Raw genomic sequence first — 22,771 nt, 5'->3', positions numbered from 1 at the left:
AAGAGACATTTCACTGAAGGGAATATATAGATGAACAATAGGCGCATTAAAAGATGTTCAATATCATTAGCTCTTAGGGAAATTGAAATTAAAACCACAATGTGGTTTTACTACGTACCTATTAAAATAGCTAAAATAAAAAACAGTGACAAACAAAATGTTGGCAAGGATGCTGAGAAAATGGATCCCTCAAACATTGCTGGCGGGAATGTAAAATGGCAGAGCCACTCTGGAAAAAAAAAAGTTTTTTTTTGAAAAAAAAAAAAAAGACACAACTAAGCCTATGAGTAAAATATGATCCAGTAATTGTACTTCTGGGCATTTATCCAGAGAAATGAAAAACTTATGTCTGCCTCAAATCCTGTATACTATTGTTCATAGCATCCCTTATTGTTAGAGTCAAAAATTGGAAACAACCCAAATGTCCTTCAACTGGTGAATGAATAAACAAATAGCACGTCTATACAATAAAATTCTATTTGGCAGTGAAGAAGAACAAGTTATTGGTGCAGGCAGCACCTTGAATGGATCTCAAGGGCATTATGCTGAGTGAAAAAAGCCAATATCAAGGTTACATTACTATATGATCTAATGTACCATAGTATTTTAAAATGACAAAGTTATAGAGCTGGAGAAGAAACTAATGGTAGGATGTGTTAGTTAGGGTTCTCCAGAGAAACAGAACCGAAAGGATGTGCGTGTGTGTGTGTGTGTGTGTGTGTGTATGTATGTATACATGTATGTATATATACATAATATCAGAATGTTTATTATGAGGAATTGACTTGTGATTTTGGAGGCTGAAAAGTTTCCAATCTTCCATCTGCAAACTGGTGACCCAGGAAAGCTGGTGGTTTAATTTCAATCTAAGTCTGAAGGCCTGAGAACCAAGCAAGCTGATTTTGTGAGTCCCAGTCCAAGGGCCGAAGACTGGTGTCCCAGCTGAAGCAGGCAGCCGGGAAGGAAAGGAACTCTACCTCCCTCAGCTTTTTGTTGTATTCAGGCTCTCAATGGATTGGTTAATGCCTGCTCGCAGTGGGGAGGGCAGTACTCTCATTCTACAGATTCACACGTTAATGTCTGGAAATATGCTCAGAGACTCAGAAATAGTGCCTAACCAGACATCGAGGCATCCCATGACCCAGTCAAGTTGACATGGAAAATGAACCATCACTAGGAGGTAACGTGAGGAAGCTGCTTTGTGGTGACAGGAGAATTCTGAATCTTGATTTTGATGACAATTACTTGAATCTACACATGTGATAATATTTCATCAAACTACACACACACACACACACACACACACACACACACACACACACAAAGTACAGATGAACACTGGTGAGATCTGAATAAAGTACTTGAGTTGTTAGTATTGTGCCAACATCAATTTCCTGTTTTGACAATGCATTATGTTTATTGAAGATATCATATGTAGGAAGGAGCACCTGAGTGGCTCAGTCAGTTAAGCATCCAACTCCTGATTTGTGCTCACGTCACGATCTCATGATTTGTGAGTTCGAGCCTCACATCAGACTTTGCGCTGACAGTGTGGAGCCTGCTTGGGATTCTCTCTCTTCCTCTCTCTCTCTCTCTCTGCCCCTCTCCCGCTCTAGCTCACTCGTGCTCTCTGTCTCTCTCTCTCACAATAAGTAAATGTTTTTTAGAAAAAGATATTATTTGTGGGGGAAGTTGAGTGAAGGGCACATAGGAACCCTCTGCCATTTCCAAAACTTCTTGTGAGTCTTAAACTATTTTGAAATGTGTAAGTTACAATAGAAATAAAAGAGGAAAAAAATGCCTCCCAGATCCGCCAAAAGGCAGCTGTTAGAATCTACTCTGATGTGATTAAGACATGTGTCTTAACAAAACCCAGATTTTTCTTAAAGTGAATTCAGTAATCAAATCAAACACGGACAGTAGGCACTCTGCGCTTTGGGATACCCAATACTGTTTCCATAATTTACAAAAATATATTTGTATTCAAGTTTGTTTACCTTACACTCAGGTCTCTTCTCTTTCTGGACTCTCACCAAGGTAAAGATCATGCCATGTGTTTTCATCCATATGTTAGTGATAAAATATAGCAGTCTGATATCTACAATCAGCAAGACCTATTAAATGTTATTGTAGCTGGCAGTATTTGGGAGGAAGTTATCAAAAACTTAAGCAATAGCTGTATGTATTTCTCTCTCATCCTCTTCTCCAAAGGAAAATAGCTTTCCATTTACTATCTAGAATAGTGGTGGATAGGGTATAGATAATAAATTCCTTTAAGCAAATATTAGCAAAGGATTTCATATCAAATTCTTAGGTATGTCCAGTTTATATTCAGATTCTAGGAGTTAGTACTACAGTGAATAGTAATAGGGATTATCATTTATTGCTTGCTTATTTTGTGCTAAACCCTGGGCTCAGTGCTGCAGATACTAAAAAGAATAAGGAATGGTCTGTGCCCAAGTTCTTATTCTAATACAGAATACCAAAAGACTACATAGTTAATCACAGCCACTGTGAAATTGCTTAGTTTTTAATCCTTAGCAGTTCTTTTTTCTGTGTTTCTTTGTGCTCATCTGTATTTCATAGGTTTATTATGAGGATTAAAAAAATACATGTAAATGTTATGGAACATAATAAGTATTCAATAAATGATGATTATTCTTTAAAAATTGTTTTCATTCAAAGTTTATGTATTTATTTTGAGAGAGAGAGAGAGAGGGGAAGGCACAGAGAGAGGGGGGGGGAGAGAGAGAGAGAGAGAGAGAGAGAGAGAGAGAGAGAGAGAGAGAATCTCAAGCAGGCTAAGTGCTATCAGTGTAGATATCGAGGCTGGGCTTGAACTCCTCAACTGTGAGATCATGACCTGAGCCTAACTCAAGAGTCCGATGCTTAACCGATTGAGCTACCCAGGCGCCCCATTTATTATCGTTCTTATATCAAGAATGCTCTGTCATCTCCCGAAACCTCATGTCTGAACCTGTGTTCCAACCGGCCTTAATAGGCCCTCTGTTTGCTACGAAGAACACGTTTTATCATTGGTCAAATCTGGAAAACAAATCCCTGGTCTAAATTTCTGGATTCTAAGCCCAAATCCTCTAATGTTCAGAGGCCGAGGGCTTTGAGAAGGAGAAGAGATGGAAGGCGCCCCGGAAGGAGACAGTAGAGCACAGTGATTGAAAGCACAAGCATAGGAATCAGTTTTATGCTCTGCGATCCTGGACAAGGAGCAGTTTTTCTGAACCTGTTTTGTCACCTGTAAAATGAGTGAAGGCTTAGATATTGCGGTTTATGAGAAATATGTATGTGGTCATTTGAATAACCAAATGCACCTTATGTATTTCATCTTCATTCACAGTTTCAGGCTCACAGCCCCTAAAACCCTTGGAATTTCCTAAGTGAAGAGAGCTTAAAAGGTGTCTTGTTATGTTAATGAGGTCACTTTTGGAAAACCCCAGGGTAGCCTAAAGATGGGAGCTGGTTGCCAGGGGAACCAACCAAGTGATGAAAGGGTAGGGACTTTTAGCCCCACCCCCTGACTCAGGGGAGGGGAGGGGCAGGGGGTGAAGCAGCCAATGACCAATAACTTAATGTTGCTTCCGTTATGAAGCCTCCCATAAAAACCCAAAAAAGAGGGTTTCGGAGACCTTCCGGTTGGTGACCACGTGGAGCGGCGGGGAGAGTGGCGGCCTGGCGAGGGCAGGGAAGCTGGGGGGAAGCTGCCCGCCCGCCCTGCACCCCTCCTCCCCGGTAACGCGCCCGCCTGGCCGTGTTCCCGAGTCCTAGCCTTTCTGACTCACCCCGCGATCTGGTAAGGAAGCCGGTTTTCTAAGTTCTGTGAGCCGCTCCGGCATCTTACTCGGACCCAAGGAGGGCGCTGTGGGAACCTTTGCCGCGGTAAGTCCCAAGCACCCGGGCTCGCAGCTGGGTCTCGGGTGGGGGTGGGGGTGGGGGCGGGGCAGTCCTGTAAACGGAGCCCTTCACCCTGACCGTCGGAGCTTTCTCCGGGCGAACCGTGTCTGGGAATGGCTTGGTACTGTGTGTGGGGAACTTGCCCAATCACGCTGGAGCTCGGTTCGGGCGCCCTAAGAGTTGCTATCGGTAGAAAGACCATCATGGCATTTACCTCTTAAGGCCGCAGTGGAGCTTACAGGACATTGTTCGGGGGAAAGCCTTTCGTCTGCTCCTCAAGATCCTTCCAACGGGATTCAGAATCAAATTGACGTGAGACCGTTTAACAGCAGGAAATGTAATTGAATGGGCGTTGGGGCGGGAATCCACGGAGATCCTAAAGACAGGCAACGGGGAGCCTTAGAAGAACCAAGAAGAGGCCTGAGGATCCAAAGAAGAGAAAGTACATTGGCAAGAAGGTCTAAGGAGGCGTTTGGAAAAACAAGGTTGCCCTACTATGCAGATGAGTTCCTTAGGTAAAGGGGAGGCCCTCCTAAAAGCTCTCTTCCTGTTACGGGCTGCCCTTTCCAATGTAAATTTCGGCATCGTGGGGGAGGCCTAGAGCTTTTCCCGCATCTGCTTTGTTTTAATCACTTATCTCAAAATAATCTTTACGCCAATGTGGCCCCTCGCGAGGCTGCCTGCCCTGGGCCCCTACAACACAGTGTTTCTAGGTGCTTGTCAGTTTCTGACACACTGTGGCTCTCGGTTCCCCGTCTTCCTTACCAACCCTTAAAACAGACGAAGTGAGAATGGGTCCTAGTTCAGTCTTCCTGTAGCCAGAAATGCTCTGTCCTGCGTCAAAGGTAAAACATATACGCTGTGTACGATTTTTTTTTTAAACCTCCTTTGTACTCAAATCACATTCATTGGCCAGATTTAGGAAATGCCCTAGCACCTACCCTTGTTTAGTAATTGTTTTGTAAATAACTGCTAATGGGCTGCCAGAGGATGAGTAGGTTTGTGACATAAACTGAAGATGAATGAACGTGTAATGTGTTAGAACTGAGAAATTTGTATAAAGGAATCTTGGTTAAATCCGACATCACCACTAAACTAAGGCCAACTGTGGCGCATTTCCACTGACAAGGATTAGCCTGCTTGGCTCTGTTTATTGGCAATGCTCGACTCGCCCCAGACTGCCTTTTCTGTCCACGTTAAGCACGGCTACCTAGTCAAAAATGTGTTCGCGGCTTGGGGGACGGAGAATGAGAGCGTCTCGTTTATCCTGGTCCAGTGCGGCTCTAGGAGTTTATGAGGGGAAGATGAGATATGTAGATACAGAGAAAGGGACTTGTAAGTCTGTTTTTGCTCAGCAGACAAATTATGGTAGAGCACAACCACACATGTTGCCTTTGTGAACATTTAGCAACTAAACCGGATGGGCTTCTGTCCTCAGGGATCCATATACACACCACTGCATTTTACAGGTATTGGACTGAGACACAGCTAAGTCTACGCTCGGGATCCGCCATGTCATTTCAGCACTCTGAACCTGGACTGTCTCATTTTGCAAAGTTTGTGAGAAACTTGACTCAAACCACTTTAGACATCAACATTGAGAACGCATAGTTTCGATGCGCAGGCTCCTTATGAACATAGTTCACAGAGATTTGTGAAAGGGTGGGGTAGCATCACCTGAGACTTGAGTCTCCTGGAGATTTCAGCGAGAACAAGCACCATCTGTTCATAATAAGCTTTGAAGCCACTCCCTCCACTCCCAGAGGTGGCAGGCCCAAGACGGGACAGTGCTCACTGCACAGATTTTCCACTCGGAATCTACACGTACAATCCTTCCTGTGTCGTCGTAGAGACAGGCAACAAGGCAGGTCTCTGACGCCATCCCCGATCAGTTCCCCCTAAACTCACAAACCCTGAAAGGGAATCCACTAGCGTTCAGCGCACCAGTCAAAAGGACAAGGTCTGGCCCAATTTAATCATCTTTTTTCCTTAGCCTTCCGTATGGGATACACAGCTGAAAAGATGAGATGCTGGACAAAGGAGTATCTGTTAAAGGACAGTCCTGCTCATTAAGGCAAAAATCTAAGCGATAACAGCATTCTGACCCGAGGGGCTAAAACACACGGGTGTTTATATCATGCTGCCACCCTGAACTTCCAGCCCAGGCTGTGTCCAAAATGTATTGTTTCCGAGACAGCGTTGTGCCAAGGCATTTGGAACTTGAGAAAATTCGAGGGAGTTTCATCCCCATAAATAATTTTTTCCAAGACTGAAAAGTAAGAGCAAGGAGCTCAGGAATATCCTTCACAAATACAACTGTATGATTAGGGATTTAGGAAAGTCTTGAAGTTGTCTTTGTATTGTGAGGGAGAGTGTAGGGGGCAGCTCATGAATATGATCATTCCTAAGGCTGTGCTCTCCAGAAAGGTAGCCAGAAACATATGGCCATTTAAATGAGATAACAAATTTCCTCCCTCTCACCAGCCCTGCTTCCGGTTCTCAGAAGCCACGGCAGCATGGTGTCTGCCATATTGGACAGAACAGAGGGAGAACTTTTTCTATCAGCTCAGGAAGTCCTGTTGGACAAATCTACAACACTGTGCCAGTCTACACTTCGGTTCCCAATGTACAACGTTTAGAGGCTCCCACATTGCTTTTTCTTTCATGTATTTTTTACTGTCAAATTTATAGCTAGTTTTCAGGACTTAGCTCTGATACTGCCTTCGTATTAGTTAGACCTGACCTTCCTGGTCAGAGCTGAGAATATGACTACAGTGACATTTTAGAATTTGTTCAATTCTGCTCTGTACTGTAACTGGGGGTGCAGCTGTCTCTCACCCTACTATGAATAGAGAGCTCCTTGAGCAAGATCCTTATTTTTTCCGGCTTTATTGAGGTATCATTGACAAATACTGTATGTACTTAAGGTGTACAAAGTGATGATTTAATAGACGTTGTAAAATGCTCATTGCAGTCTAGTTAATACATCTGCCACTTCGCAGGGTTATTTGTTTTTTTACCCTGTGGGGACAACACTCAAGATCTCCTATTTTCAGGGCAGTCCAAGATGGCAGCATAGGAGGATCCTGAATTCACCTCCTTGTATGAACATACCGAGTCTACAGCTCCACGTGGAACAGTTCCCTCTGAAAACCAGATGAACAACTTCTTCTCAACAAACAATAGAAGGGCCGCATCGGGACAGGTAGGAGGCGTAGAGACCTAGCCTCGCCAAAAAACCCAGCCCTGGCATCGTGACCCGCAATCACAAATCAAAAGCTTCTCCCTGAGGAGTGGGGAGTTTGTGCGCCACGTCAGGCACCCCAGCCCTTGGGACCCCCACCAGAGAGACAGGCCCCCAAAACATCCGTCTCTGGAAACCAGGAGGGCTTAAGTCCAGGAGACCCAAAGCACTGTAGGGAACTGAGATCCTGCTCTTAAAGGGCTTGTGGACACACTCCCTCGCCCCGGAGCCCAGTGCAAAAGCAGCAGGCTGGAAGGTGCCGAGACTGTATGAAAGGGAGAATTATTTGCTGATCTTACTGTTTGCACTCGCCCTCCATTTTGCCCATGCTGGGGGGTGGCTGCAATCCTTGCATGATCCCGCTGCCTTGCTGCAGCCCTCCAGTCCTCCCCAGAAAGGGGCTTATACACCCTTGGCCATCAGCATATGAGTGGAGAAAGATGTGGGGTGTGTGCTTGTGTGTGTGCATACACACACGCAATGTACTGCTAGTCAGCCATAAAAAAAAATAACATCTTGCCACTTGCGACAACATGGATGGACCTTGAGGGCGTTCTGCCAAGTGAAGTTAAGTCGGAGACCAATTCTGTACGACATCACTTATGTGTGGAATCTAAAAAAACGAAGAAACAAAACAAAACTCACGGATACGAGAACAGAATGGTGGTTGTCAGAGGGGAGGGGGACTGACGGGGTGAAATGCACAAAGGGGGTCAAGAGGTACAGACTTCTGTTAGAAAACACATAAGTTGTGACGAGGCAATGTACAGTATGTGACTATATAGTCAATCATATCGTAGTGCCTGTTTGAAAGTTGCCGAGCGAGTGAATCTTAAAAGTTCTTGTCACACAAAAGAATTCATTTTGTAACTTTGTATGGTGATGGATGGTGATCACTTTGCCGCGTATACAAGTATCAAATCATTAGGTGGCACACCTGAAACTAGCATATGTCAGTTAGACCTCAATGAAAAAAAAACTAATACGTGTCAGTTAGATCTCAATGAAAAAAGAAATCCTAAGGAATAGAGAAGATCTATTTTAGCAAACCTCGGTAATATAAAACAGTATTAACTTCCGTCACTATGGTGTATATTAGCTCCCCAGAACCCGTTAATGTTAGAACTGGAAATGTGTACCCTTGGACCAACATCTCCTCCTTTACCCTCCCCCCTAGCGCCTAGCGATCACCATTCTACTCTGCTTCTGTGTGGGACTGTTGCAGATTCCACAAATAAGTGAGCCCACATGATGTTTTCTGCGTGTGGCTCATTTTGCTGTTCATCTGTGTTCTCGCAGACGGCAGGATTTCCTTCTTTTCCGTGGCCGAGTCCTAACTGTTCTTTTGCATCCGCCGGAGCTTCTCTGAGGTGATGATCGTGAATTATTGGTCAGGCAATTCAGAGATGTCCGCTTTTAGCTGTCGGTTGCCGAGGCTTTATTAGTTTCCCTTGGTGAGGTCACGTTGGCCTGCTCCTGTGGTCACTGTTGCCTTGCATGGAGATCTGAGCGTTTCATCAGTAAACATGTCTTCCAGTCTGTACAGACTGCTTTCAGCAGACGGACACTGTGTCCTGTCGGGTTCCTGGACTGACGCTATTGCCTCTGCACCATGCTTGAGTGGGGTTGGGCTGGGTAATGTGGTTGCTGCAGGGTCTACAGTGGGGTCCATGTTTGTCAGGCCTATTCCCAGGGGCTTGGGTGGGCATGGATCCTGTGTGGTACCCGAGGGAACAGGACTGCCTCCAGGACCTCCGTCAGTAGGGCTGGCAAGGGGCCAGAGGTCCACAACAGGGTCTGCAGATGGCAAGGCCCGTTACCAGGGGCGTGGATGTGCTTGTGTGGGACTCCTGCCGGGTCTCTGGGAGGCCTGCTTCCAGGTCACTGGGCGGGTCCCTGGGTGGACAGGACTGTAGCTGAGACGGACCGGAGCTGACTTAGGGGGCCACTTCAGGATCCGAAGTCAGTGGGCCAGTCTCCAGGGACAAGGATGGGTATGTCTTCTGCCGAGTCCCTCCGTGGGAAAGCCTTTTCCTGCGCCACAGCTGACAGGGGCTGGAACTGAGTTAGGGGACACTTCAGCTGGTTGCAGTTGGACCAGTACAGCACACCTGCCTCAGGGGCATAGGTGGGTTTTCTCCCGGCGGGGCCCTGGGCTGACGAGACCACTCGCAAACTATGGCTGGGACAAGGCTAGAACTGACACGCTGCGCTGCTTCAATATCCACAGTAAAACGAGTCGGCAGGCCTGTTACCCTCCGTCCAGGTTCCCCAGTGGATGGTGTTAATAGCAGGACCGAGGTCAGATGTACCTGTGGCCAAATCCAAAGGCAATAGGTCTGTTACGGGGTGTGTAGCTGGGGACCACAGTTGGTGAACCTGCTACCTGGGTGTGCGCCTACCTTTTCAAAATGGCCCTTCTCAGTCTCGGGCTCCACTGGTGTTTTGTAACCTCCTACCTGATTCCTGAAGGGCCCACAGAGACACATTTGTCTGTGAATGGCTGCCAAATTGTTCCTGTTGAGGGGCGTTATGAGCGGAGGACCTCCTATTCCACCATCTTGCTGATATCACTCCAAGAACCTTCTTCTTTTTTGGGGGGGGAGGGTCTGGATTTGAATAGTAGTGTTATATTGATATTATTGGATTCTAACAATTGTCCAGTGGTTTTTTTTTTCCAATATATGAAATGTATTGTCAAATTGGTTTCCATACAACACCCAGTGCTCATCCCAACAGGTGCCCTCCTCAATACCCATCACCCACCCTCCCCTCCCTCCCACCCCCCATCAACCCTCAGTTTGTTCTCAGTTTTTAAGAGTCTTATGCTTTGGCTCTCTCCCACTCTAACCTCTCCTTTTTTTTCCCCCTTCCCCTCCCCCATGGGTTTCTGTTAAGTTTCTCAGGATCCACATAAGAGTGAAAACATATGGTATCTGTCTTTCTCTGTACGGCTTCCTTCTTCCTTTTTTTTAATGTTCATTTATTTTTGAGAGAGACAGAGCAGGACTGAGAGAGGGGCAGAGAGTGAGGGAGACACAGAATCTGAAGCAGGCTCCTCCGGGCTCTGAGCTGTCAGCAGGAGAGCCTGACTTGGAACTTGAACCCACGAACCATGAGATCATGACCTGAGCCAAAGTCGGACACTTAATCAGCCACCAGGTGCCCCAAGAACCTTATTCTTGAAGATCAGCTCGTGAACACACACATGCACACACATGGGTCACAAGATTTAAAATCAATGGCTGTCTAATTTTAGCATGAATAAGAATCAGGAGGCCTGTTAAAACAGATTTCTGCTTCTCATTCCCAACTCCAGAGTTTCTGATGTAGGTCTGGAGTAAGTCCCCCAAATGTGCATTTCTAACACATTCAGGGTGCTGCTGATGCAACAGGTCCAGGGACCCCACTTTGAGAACCATCAGCTTAGCTCTCTCACCCCCTGGCCCTGCGATCCAGAAGTATTCTCGAAGTATAACTAGCCCTGAGCCGCAGCTTTTAAACTGCTGGCTCTTTCACTGCTTCAGGATAGAGGAGCAAAAGGCCTCGAGATTGTGTTTTACTAAAATATTGGCCTTCAGTTGTTCGATAAAAAAAAGCACTGCTGAGTCTTGGGGACAAGAAAGCTGGCTAGAAGAGACGACTCCTTACAGACCTCAATGTAGTCCAACTTGGAGAGTTCCACCCTACGTTGGATATGATTTCTGAGCTTCTAACATTTAATCTACACCACTTACTTAATGCAAATCCTAAATTGGTCAAGCTCTGACTTGCTTTGGAGTAACCCTTTCTTACAGACAGTAAATTGTTGGTGTCTGGCTCCAGGATGTAATCCAGCAGATCAAAACTTCTGCATAAATCAGTGGAGACTCTTAACCAATATCTCCTCAAGAATTAGCAGTGCTTAAAAATAAAGGCCAAGTACTTCATTGCGTTACGTGCCACTTTTTTGCATTTCAGCATTTGAAAGCTCTCCCAAACCAGTAATAACTTGAGAAGGCGTTGTATGCAACACCACAGCATTATACACAACTGATTATTCCATCATCCAAAGAGTTTGCCCTCCCCATTATCTTGGTACAGATTTGACTGATTATTTTTACTTCACAGACTCCATTCATCAATGGCTTGGTATTTACCCACAATTGGTAAAGCAAGTGCGTATGAACGTGATGGAGAGAGGGGGAAATACTGCTTGCTGAGCAACTTCTATTTAATCCAGCACGATCCTCTAGACAATTCACATCTATCAACTCATGACCCTCATGAATTTGCATGGTTGAGGTTCGTAGATCCTTTCATCACATGAGAAAACAGTAAGTCCGATGTATTATGTGATTAGATCACGTTTATACAGCTAGTAAGTGCGATAGCATTAAGTGAGCCGGAGTCGCTTCAATGCCAAATCCTTTGATCTTTCCGTTGTATTGACATCTCTACAGTGTATTCAGTAGAACGGGTGTTTCAATAGGGAAAAGATTTGTTGACCAAACGAGTTTTGAAAGTGTTGTATATTATGATGACCCCCCTCCTTTTTTTTTTTTTTTTTAGATTCCTCATGCAAATGTATTTTAAGCATCCTGAATAGGATTTCTAGTAAAGAAACCATATAGCCAGGAGTTTCCCAAACTTCACTGATAATGGAACCCTTTATTCTGAAGAAAACATTTTAAGAAATGCTATTTTGGGGTCGCCTCGGTGGCTCAGGTAGTGAAGTGTCTGACTCTTGATTTTGGCTCAGGTCACGGTCCTCACAGTGGGTGAGTTTGAGCCCCATGTGGGCTGACAGCACAGAGCCTGCTTGGGATTCATTCTGTCTTTCTCTCTCTCTCTCTCTCTTTCTCTCTCTCTCTGCTTGTCCCCTGCTCCCTGCTGTGCTTTCTCTCTCTCTCTCTCTCTCTCTCTCTCTCAAAATAAATAAACTAAAAAAAATATATAAACTTAAATAAATGTAAAAAAACTTAAAGTAGTAATAATATTAAATAATAATTAAAATAATAATAAAACTTTAAAAATAAATAAGCTTAAAAAAAGAAATGCTATTTCGTGCTAGTTTATCTGCCTAAGTATAGAACAAATATTTTAAAAAAAATTTAATGTTGATTTTATTTTTGAGAGAGAGAGAGAGCATGAGCTGGGGGAGGGTCAGAGAGAGACAGAGGGAGACCCAGAATCTGAAGCAGGCTCCAGGCTCTGAGCTGTCAGCACAGAACCTGACATGGGACTCAAACTCACAAACTGTGAGATCATGACCTGAGCCGAAGTCGGATGGTTAACTGACTGAGCCAGCCAGGTGCCCCCACATTCAACTTCTTAAATTACTAATACACTTTTTTTTCGCTCATTTTATATTATTTTATTATTTATATTATTACATATACAGATGGGGGGACAGAATACGCACATGGGCAATGTATGAAGTACTATATTGGGTATAGAATATAATAGTACACTTGTCCTCTAAGAGTTTATGTCCAAAATGTCAGATAATTATACGCCCTGGTAGAATAGCAAAGCCTTTAGTTATGCAGGCCTGATTCAGGCATTTCTCCACTAGATGACCTTGGTAACACTACTTAGCCTTTCAGAGCCTTGGTATCCTCTTCGGCAATGGTAAGGTTTAATACTTCCCAGGGCCATTGTGAGAATTAAGTGGAGTAGTATTTCTTGCGCTTTGCAGACGGAAATATGTGTACCCCACAGGTGGGTCACAAACTGGGGACAGAGTGAAGTTCACTTGGAAATTGGAGGAAATAATTTTTATAATACAACAAACATGAATATATTAAGAAGTAGAAAGAAAAACCCACATGAATTTTTAGGGGAAAATGTGCAGCTGCAATCACATTCTGTTCTTGCAGTGGGCTGCTTCCGGAGCCCAGGAGGGATGTGCTTTCGCTCACCTCTGCTTTGTGGGTATTTCGGTGGGGCAGAATTCTGAAATGCAGCGAAATCTGTCAACATTCTCCTAATCTGGAAGCACTTTGCAATGTTAGTAGTACTCATTCAGGGAGCATGGGAAAGTGACGGGAATAAAGGCGAAAGGAGACTCAAGACGGCAGATAGGAGAGGACGCAGGGGAAGCAGCAGTGTGACCACAGGCTGCCCACCGCAGAGCTCAAAAGAGATTGCTCCTGAGGCAATGGTAGGGGACAGGTGTATTTGTGTCGCTTCTATAACAGCGGTGAGCCTCAAAGTCGAGGGCACATCAGAATCATCTAGAAGACTTGTTAAAACAGAGTTGAGGGCCCCACCCCCAGAAGCCCTGATTTAGTAGGTATGGGGCGAGGTCGGAGTATTTGCATTTCTAACAAGGATTCAGGTGGTGTTCATGCTGTTGGTTCAGAAAGAACCACTGGTTTCGAGCAATGTTTCTTTCCTACCTCCGGCAACCTTAAAAAAATATATTGATGTTTGAGTCCCACTTCCATATTTAATTGATCAGATTATGAATATTAAAAATATTCCAAGGAGTTTCTACTCTTCAGGTGGACTTGTGGAGGGTTTTCAGTGCTAAAACTGTCCAGTCTGACTCAAACTGGGACAGTTGGTCAACCTAGCTATGGAGTCCGGGTCAAGTAGATAAATGACTTGCTTTATCTGTCTTGTGGAGGTTGGTGAAATGAGGTTGCTTAGCACAAGGAGTGGACACCCAAGAGCTAGCTGCTTGGATCCACAGAAGGGGATTAATTACAGAGGGGGGGAAACAGACACTCGTTTTCAAAGTTGAAGTAGAGTCGACATACAATGTTCTGTGAGTTTCAGGTGTACAACATGGTGATTTGACGGTTGTCTGCATTACCTGGGGCTCATCACAATAAGTGTAGTTTTTGTAGTATGACTAAGGTGCTTTAGAGACAACACCGTGAAGAATGGAACGAACATAAGCTTTGGAGTTAGAATTGGGCTTGGAGGCTGCTAATTCCCACATGAATTAGGTGTACAACTTTGGGTGAGGTATTTAAAATATGTGAGACTAGGTCTCTTTTTATGTAAAGTGTGCAAATTATAGCTCACAGATTTTGTATGGGAATCCACGAAATTATTCATCGTAAACGTGTCTAGTATAATGATAAGATCTCAGTTAATATTGCTGTGCATACATGTGTGTTTCTTTCCTTCTTCACTGAAGGCGACAATGCGAATATGCAGAAGTCATTAGGGAGTAGTATTGTCTTTCTAGTTGGGAAAAGGTATTCTACAAGGAAGGCTCAGCTGAAGGCTCAGCGTGAGTAAAGACGAGCAGCTCTAAAAAGGCGTGGTCTTTTGGGATTAAGTATGATAGAGTGCTGTGGCCTCAATGTTTGTGCCCACCTCAGATTCCTAGGTTGAAATCCTAATCCTCAAAGATGATGGTATTAAGAGGTGGGGCCTTAAGGAGGTGCTGTGGTCATGAATGGGATTTGTGTTCTCATAAAAGAGGCTCCAGAGAGATCCCTAGGCCTTTCCACCACGGGAGAACACAGGATCTTAGAGTTCCAGCCTCCAGAACTGTGAAAAATGAATGTTGTTTATAAGTCACCCAGTTAGTGGTATTTTGTTACAGAAGCCTGGACAAAAACACAGTTATATATAATCAAAGGTAATATGAAATTTAAATGACCCCTCAGGGAAATGTGTTAATCTGTTACAAATGCTTGACTTTCACTTTCAGTAATAACAACTGAAATCACATTAGTGTTTTGGCTATGTTGGGGCAACATGTAATTATTAAAAAAATTACCTGGAATTGAGGGAGGCTACTAATAGACTGTGCAGAATATAGCACTGCCTGCCTACCAACTGCAATTTTGTAAACAGAAGCCAACGTTTCTTTCCTTTCTTATTTATACAAAAACTACAAACTGTATAACGTCATGTCAAATTCTCTGATTTCCTTTTATTGATAATTTTTTCGTTTCTAATAGCGACAAGCGTCACATGAAAAATATTTGTATCTCTAAAGAATGAAAAGACTGTCAAGCGCAGTCAAGCGATCACACATAAATAAATACAACAGCCATATGGTCATCATTATTATAAGAATGTCAAAATAGCCTGATGATCGTGTTGTCCTGTAACTGGATGTTAGTAGTGTGAATTTCCAATTTTGTCTGTTTCATAAAATTCCTGGATCTTCTTCAGAAATTACTGTGGGTATTGTCAGTTCTCCCGGAAGACGAAAAGCAACACAATAGAACTGATTAGTGTGGTGAACGCAGAGGCACCTGTAGGGTAGAGGAGGTGGAGAGGGTCACCGTTAGAGCTTGAGTCATTTGGGGTGTTCTCTGTCTTGATGTGCGGAAGGAAAGATACAAAAATAACTTAAGAACATAGACAGGCACAGAAAGGGAATAAAAAGAAAGAAATGAGGTCAAGGGAAGTTTGGGTTCTGGCCAAGAAAAAGAAGAAAGATAGCAAATTGAACAGTGGGAATCCACCTTGAAGCAATTGTGGGGAAAGGTGAATAGTGCAGTTGGGAACTATAGCCCTTAACACATCACGACAGTACTAATTAACTCCAGGAAACAAACAGAAAGATACTGTATTCCAGATGAGGAAGTAATGTAGTCATCTTTGAATCCGATTTAATTTTGGCCGCCACGTTATAGATAAGATTTCAATCAATGGGATGCAAAATGTAATTAGAAGTTACAAACGATGAAAGGTGTAGAGCCATCCCAGTTCTTGGCGCTCTCGCTAGACAATAAATGGGTTAGACGCAGGCAGCTAGGACTTAGTAATGTTCCCGACAGGCTGAAATCCCAGGAGATCCCGCTACACGGCTTATTCGCTCTCTGAATATTAGGGTGTCTACCGCCGTCTGCTTCCTCTTCCTGTAGTCACTATCCTTGTTCCCGCTGGTCAGTAAGTTCGTAAGTTCTGGCAAGGAATTGTCATATCCCACAGGCAGCCCTAAAGTGGAGCCTCAATAGAAGCAGTTTTGTGCGCGGTATGGGAGAGTCCCTTAATACAGTAACCAGAGTTCTGAAATTGAACTCCCATTAAGGTATCAATAGGCTTTGCTATATGTATTAGTTTCCTTAGACTGTGTAACAAACTCCTGCAAATGTAGTGGCTTAAAATAATAGACCTATTCTGCCACAGTTGGTTTTTTTTTTTTTAAATGTTTAGTTTTGAAACAGAGAGAGAGGGAGAGAGAGAATCCTAAGCAGGCTCCGTACTGTCAGCGCAGAGCCCCATTGTGGGGCTCGAACTCATGAACTGTGAGATCATGACCTGAGCCAAAAACCAGAGTCGATGCTTCATCAACTGAGCCACCCAGGTGCCCGCTGTCACAGTTCTTGGAGCTAGGTAATCTAAAATCAAGGTGGGATTAGGGTCATGCTAATTGAAGCATCTGTGGGTGGATCCTTCCTTCTTTCTTCCAGCTTCTGGTCCAGCTTCTGGTAGCCTCAGATGTTCCATGGCTGGTGGCCGCGTCACTCCAGCCTCTGCCTCCGTCAGCATGCGGCACTCTCTGTGTGTCTCAGCGTCGGAGTCTTTTTGCCTCTGATAAGAACAGCAGTCATAGAGGACTAGGGCCTACCCTAGTGACGTCATCTTAACTTGATTACGTCTGCAAAGAATAATTCCAAACAAGGCCACCCCCCTAGCAACCAGGGTTAGGACTTCAACATATCTTTTTTGGGGACACAATTCCAGCCACAACACACGCTCACGTGCTCAAAATACATAAACTTAAAAAAAAACTTTAAAAAAGCTGACTACTTTTTATCGTCAGAGTGGTTCCCCAATCCTTGTTTTTTGAAACATGCAAAAAACATCTGCTTTGCATTTACGCCAATTCTGACTCAAAGAATTTAGTCTTTATTTTCAAATGATTCAATTTTTGATGGAGTCCTTATCAAAAGGAAGCCTCAGAAGGAGCGGAGCGCCTGGGTGGCGCATTTGGTTAAGCGTCCGACTTCGGCTCAGGTCGTGAGCTTGTGATTCGTGGGTTCAAGACCCACATCGGGTTCTGTGCTGACAGCTCAGAGCCTGGAGCCTGCTTTGGATTCGGTGTCTCCCTCTCTCTCTGCCCCTCCCCTGCTTATGCTCTTTCTGTCTCTCAAAAGTAAATAAACGTTAAAAAAAAATTTTAAAAAAGAAAAAAAAAGAAGGCTCACAAGAAACAAATGATTTTTTTTAAGTTTATTTTGAGGGGGGAGAGGCAGAGAGAGAGAATTCCAAGCAGGCTCCACGCTGTCAGCTCAGAGCCCAGCGCGGGGCTCAGACTCACGAACTGTGAGATCATGACCTGAACTGGGTCAAGAGTCAGCCGCTTAACTGAGTGAGCCCCCCAGGCGCCCTGAAACTGTTGACTTTTGACAGACATTCTCCATTGTGAATGCATGCATTCATTAATCTGAATAAATTGAATTGAGACTATCAGAAAATTCTGGAAGGTACTACATCTCTGAGAAGTCCTGAAGCACTGACTGAGGACTGGAGTGAGGCTGTACGTGTTAGGAAACAAGGACCTCTTGTTTTAAGTACTGAGATTGTTACTGGTCCTTGTAAGAAGGTCTTTTGGAAGTGACCCCGAGCAGGGCCATGCTTAGAATGTGCTCTGTTTGTGTCTTGAAGCTTTGTTGTTAGGTGAATGCTGTAAGATAATTGTCTTTGTGATGAATTGACCCTTTCATTTTGTGAAGTGCTTTTCTTTGTCATTGGTGATACTCTTCATCCTGAAGTGCTGTGTCTCATAAATAAACCCATACCAGCTTTCTTATGCTTAGTATTTGCATAATAACCACACCTTCCAGCCTCTGGTTTTCAGCCTATATGCTTCTTTCTATTTAGTGTGTATGTCTTTTGTAATCAGCCTGTACGTGCATTTTAGAAACACCATTCCTTTTGAGATGATTTCCAATTAGGAGGGGAGAAGGTTACCATTAGAGACAAGTGAGTAAGGAAGACATGGAAATACAAGTGGGGGGGGGGGGATGAGAATGAATGAGAGAAATAAAAAAGTTAGTCAACCAGGGAAAGAGGATTGGTTGGGTAAGAGATAGAAGATAACACTTAAAAAATTTTTTTAACGTTTATTTTTGAGAGAGAGAGACAGAGCCAGAGCATGAGCGGGGGAGGGGCAGAGAGAGAGAGAGGGAGAGGGAGACGCGGAATCTGAAGCAGGCTCCAGGCTCTGAGCCATCAGCCCCGATGCGGGGCTCGAACTCACGAACCGTGAGATCATGACCTGAGCCGAAGTTGCACACTTAACTGACTAAACCACCCAGGCGCCCCAGAAGATACCACTTTTTTGGGATAAGGGAAAGGGAGTGCCATGATTGCATTATAAGAGGTTCAGTTTGAATTATGCTAATGCCATTCAGTTTCAGGAGAGTCACCAAAGCTTGAGAACAAAGCAACAGTTGTCAAATAAAAACAGAAACAACATTTGGGGCACCTGGGTGTCTCAGTCACTTAAGCTGCTGACTCTTGATTTCGGCTCAGGTCATGATCCCAAGAGTTGTGGGATCAAGCCCCGTGTCGGGCCCACAGTAAGCATGAAACTTACTTTGGATTCTCTCTCTCTCTCTCTCTCTCTCTCTCTCTCTCTCTCCCCCCCTCTCTCTCCCTCCCTCCCCCCCTCCTCTGCCCCTCTCCCCCACTCACGCTCTCTCTCTAAAATAAAATTTAGAAGAAAAAATGAAAACAACATTTTAAAGATAGATGGTAGTTCATTTTTGCAGCATTTGCAAAGAGAAGGCCACAAGCCGATTCTGTCCGCAATGGCCCGCCATCCATAGTCCTAAGAAAAGATTTAGAATTCATGGTGAGGCTGAAGAAGCCCGGGGTTCACATGTATTCGAAGAGAGTTGTGGGTGTGCTTTGGGTGAAGAGAGGAGCAAGCTTCTACCTCTGTCACATCAAGTGAAGGGTGCTTCGGGACTGTGGCATGTGTTCCCTGGAGTTTTGAGGGCTGTAGGGACTGTTATCGGACTCACATCTGGAAAGTTGGAAGTAAAAAAGCGATGGCTCAAATTCATCTGCCTTCGTGGGCCAGACAGACACGGGGCTGCGCAGCGAATGGCCTGTACGTCCAGAGTTTGTCGCTGGAAAAGATGGAGTTTTGTGTTCTGTGGGCCGGATGGGGAGCCCACAGGAAGGGAGACAGACTAAGTCCCCTTGTGTAGAGACTCTGCCTAAAGAGGCTATTGGAGAACTAGGTGATCCCAGAAGAGTGGATCGCCAGACAGCAAAGAGATCAGAGAAAATTCGCGTGGGAAATAGCGATGAGCACATAAAATGAAAAAAGAATCCCATCTTCAGTAGAATTTGAAAGTGGCCGAACAACCCGTTGGAACTGCCCCACTGTTTTATCCGTAGGTGTTAAAATGAGTTCTCACAGTGAGTTTAAAGTAGACAGTGGAAAGAAAGATGGAAGCTGAGGTCTGCTTGCATCCACACAACTGCTAGTTCCTTCGAACCCTTGCAGACTTCTGACTTGGAAACGGGCTAGAAATTGAGAAGGACTGGGGAATGGCTGCCACTCACGAGACGGACACTAGAGTAAAAAGATGTGGAGTTGAGTGGTTGCAAGTGTGTGTGTGTGTGTGTGTGTGTGTGTGTGTGTGTGTGTGTGTGTGTTTAGCTGATAAATTCAGTTTTACACATCTTGAGTTTGAGAAGGCAGCTACGAACCATCCAGGTGAAGATTCCCAGTACGCAGCTGTAGGTAGACAAGCGGAGCTTTGGCTACATACACAATTTAGGGTTTGCCGTTACTGTATTGTTAGTAACTGAAACATTGGGAGCGGATGAATTTACCCATGTCAAGTGCAAAAACGTGCTAAAAATAAAAAATGAGAGAAAAACTCTCGGAAGCATCAGTATCTCTTAGACTGATGGAGGAGTAAGCCTTTCAGAAGAGGACGAAGAAAGAATGGCCAGGGAAGCAGAAGACGAGTGATTTTTCAGTAGCTGGAAGAAAAAGCAACTTCGAAAAGAAGACGATGAAAAATAGTATCAAATACCTCAGCAGAGTCACTTAAAATGAGGCCTAGTAAGAAGCTATAAAACCGGGCCCTTTAGGAGATCAGCGTCACATAGCGACAGGATGGATGATGTCCTATGATGCAACGCTGATTCTCAATCTTGGCTGATGATGTAGACCGCTTTTAAAGGAGTAATTATCATGTCAGTGAAATTAGTTTTAAGTTTTATTCTAATGTTACTTAAATATTTCTATACCTAAAATCATGCACGTGCCATTTCCAAAGCATACTGTTTAAACCCCTAAATACACAATTCAAATAATTTAATATAATGATGGGTTTTTTTTTTTTAATTAAAGTTTCGTTTTTGGTTTTGTTTTCATTTTTATTTATTTTTGACAGGGAGAGAGAGAGACAGAGCCCGAGTGCAAGCGGGGGAGGGGCCGAGAGAGAGGGAGACACAGAATCCAAAGCAGGCTCCAGGCTTGAGCTGTCAGCACAGAGCCCGATGAGGGGCTCGAACTCCTGAACCGTGAGATCGCGACCTGAGCCAAAGCCGGATGTTTGACTGAGCCACCCAGGCACCCCGATGATGTTTTACTGAAAGCAAAGTATCAGAGCTAAAATATAGATAATACAAAGGACTCTGTCAAGTTTTCTGAGCTTTGTAATGCCTCAGTTCCTCCATGACTTTTCTCCTTTCACGCTTTTGTTTGTGCCGCACACCATGCTAGGACTTGTTCTCTGCAGAGCCAGAACTCATTATCTATATCATAGAGCCGTTCCTTTCATTTGTACCGGATAACAAAAGGGTACTCGTGGGCGTGAACCTGATTGAAAAACACGAACACAAACCTGGTACTGACCTCCTTAAAACAAAAACGCCAATATGGTCCCTGAAAGATAATAAGGTGGACCTCCAAATGATCCAAAATAGACTTGTTTTGCTTCTTCTTCTTTTTAAACGTTCATTTATTTATTTTTGAGAAAGAGAGAGACAGAATCCACAACAGGCTCCAGGCTCTGAGCTGTCAGCACAGAGCCGGACATGGGGCTCGAACCCACGAACTGTGAGATGACCTGAGCTGAAGTCGGACGTCTAACTGACAGAGCCACCCAGGTGCCCTTGCTTGTACTACCTCTGAAGTTTCTGAAGAGTCACATATATGCATGCACATAATCTGGTAGATTAACCTCTGAGCCCTGAGAATACGTTTGAGAAGGAAGGTGTTATAATGTTACATCGATATACATATGTATATATATATATTTATATAGTATACTGTAATTTATTTGTAAACTGTAATTTATGATGAGCGGCGCCTTTGCTAATCTTTGCATCCTGCTCTCAGTGATCACCACAGTTTTGGATATGGAGAGATAGTTAAAATTTTTGATACACGAATGGCTGAATAAATGTATGTCTTTTTCTCTGTTTCCTAGTATGAAGCACAGAGACTAAAAGCAAACTCCTCGGTAGGAACCGGTCGCTTTCAGCAACATTTTTTCCAATCATTTTGGTCCTGAACCAACTCATTAAGGCACGTTGTATAAGAAGACAATAGGAATGTGAAATGACAATCGTAGACTACAGTCAGATCCCCATGAAACTCAGTCCCGGGCTGCTGCTGCCTCCCAGGGGCACTGGGATTCGGGGAGCCTCCCGGTGTGAGCTGGCAGGAATGTTTGCTCTCTCACACACACACACACACACACACACACACACACACACACACACACACGTCTGCGGCTTCAGAACCTGGAACTGTACTCTTCTTAGCAACAACCTGAAAGCTAGTTGCCCACCGGGTAAGCTTTTCCCAGCTGGAAGTTGCTTTCACATATATTACACTGCAGCCTGTTTGTGCTTTCACAGATTACTAGGAGCATCTAGCTAGTTAAAAACTCGGGCAGAAGCGCCTGGCTGGCTCAGTCAGTTGAGCTCCGTCTCTTGATTTCGGCTTGGGTCACGATCCCACCGTTTGGGGGTTCGAGCCCCACGTCAGGCTCTGTGCCGGTGGTACGCAGCCTGCTTGGGATTCTCTACCTCTTTCCCTCTCTGCCCTTCCCCTACTCTGTTTCAAAACTAGATGAACATTTAAAAAAAATTGGAGCAGAGGTGGAAGTAGAAGAAACAAATCACCCACATGATGACACATCCTTGCTAAGGTTCCCGGAGGTTCACCGAAGTGGGATCCCCGTTCTGGACATTAGAAGCCCTATGTGTCTTTCAGTATGCAGATGGGTTCCAAATGGCCAGCTCTCTGTGGCCTGCTTTCCTGTGTGCTCGGTGCCCCCTTTTCCCATTTTACCCCCTGCCCTGGCTTCATATATGTCCACCTGGTAAGGCGTCTGCCATTTCAGGTTTCTTGCTTTCTTTCACACTCATCTCTTCACAGAGATTTTTCTCAGATTAATTATCTTTTTTTTTTAAGTAATTTCTACACCCAACGTGGGGCTCGAACTTACAACCCCAAGATCAAGAGTCACATGCTTTACCGACTAAGCCAGCCAGGTGCCCCTCAGACTAATTGTCTTTGACTCCCTAACTTTTCTTCCTCAGTTTTACGTAGAAGTTTCCTGAATAGCAACCTGGAATCAGAGCAGAAAATAGGCTTTGGAATGAAAGAGATACGTGTTCAATTTCTAGCTGCAATAATTACATTTTGTGACACGGAGAAAACATCTTAAATTC

The 22,771-nt window shown here is 44.3% G+C and overlaps 1 long non-coding RNA gene across 1 annotated transcript; it reads left to right on the top strand.

Moving 5' to 3' along the window:
* The first annotated feature begins 2,805 nt into the window (after window positions 1-2,805).
* LOC123383344 lies at window positions 2,806-11,674 on the top strand. The gene is made up of 3 exons (XR_006592946.1): window positions 2,806-3,894; window positions 6,966-7,114; window positions 11,264-11,674. It is a non-coding gene; the product is annotated as an uncharacterized LOC123383344 (long non-coding RNA).
* Window positions 11,675-22,771: the final 11,097 nt, after the last annotated feature.

This window comes from Felis catus, chromosome X (genome assembly GCF_018350175.1).
Source record: "Felis catus isolate Fca126 chromosome X, F.catus_Fca126_mat1.0, whole genome shotgun sequence".
NCBI lineage: Eukaryota > Metazoa > Chordata > Mammalia > Carnivora > Felidae > Felis > Felis catus.
This window is presented reverse-complemented; position numbering and strand designations above follow the sequence as displayed.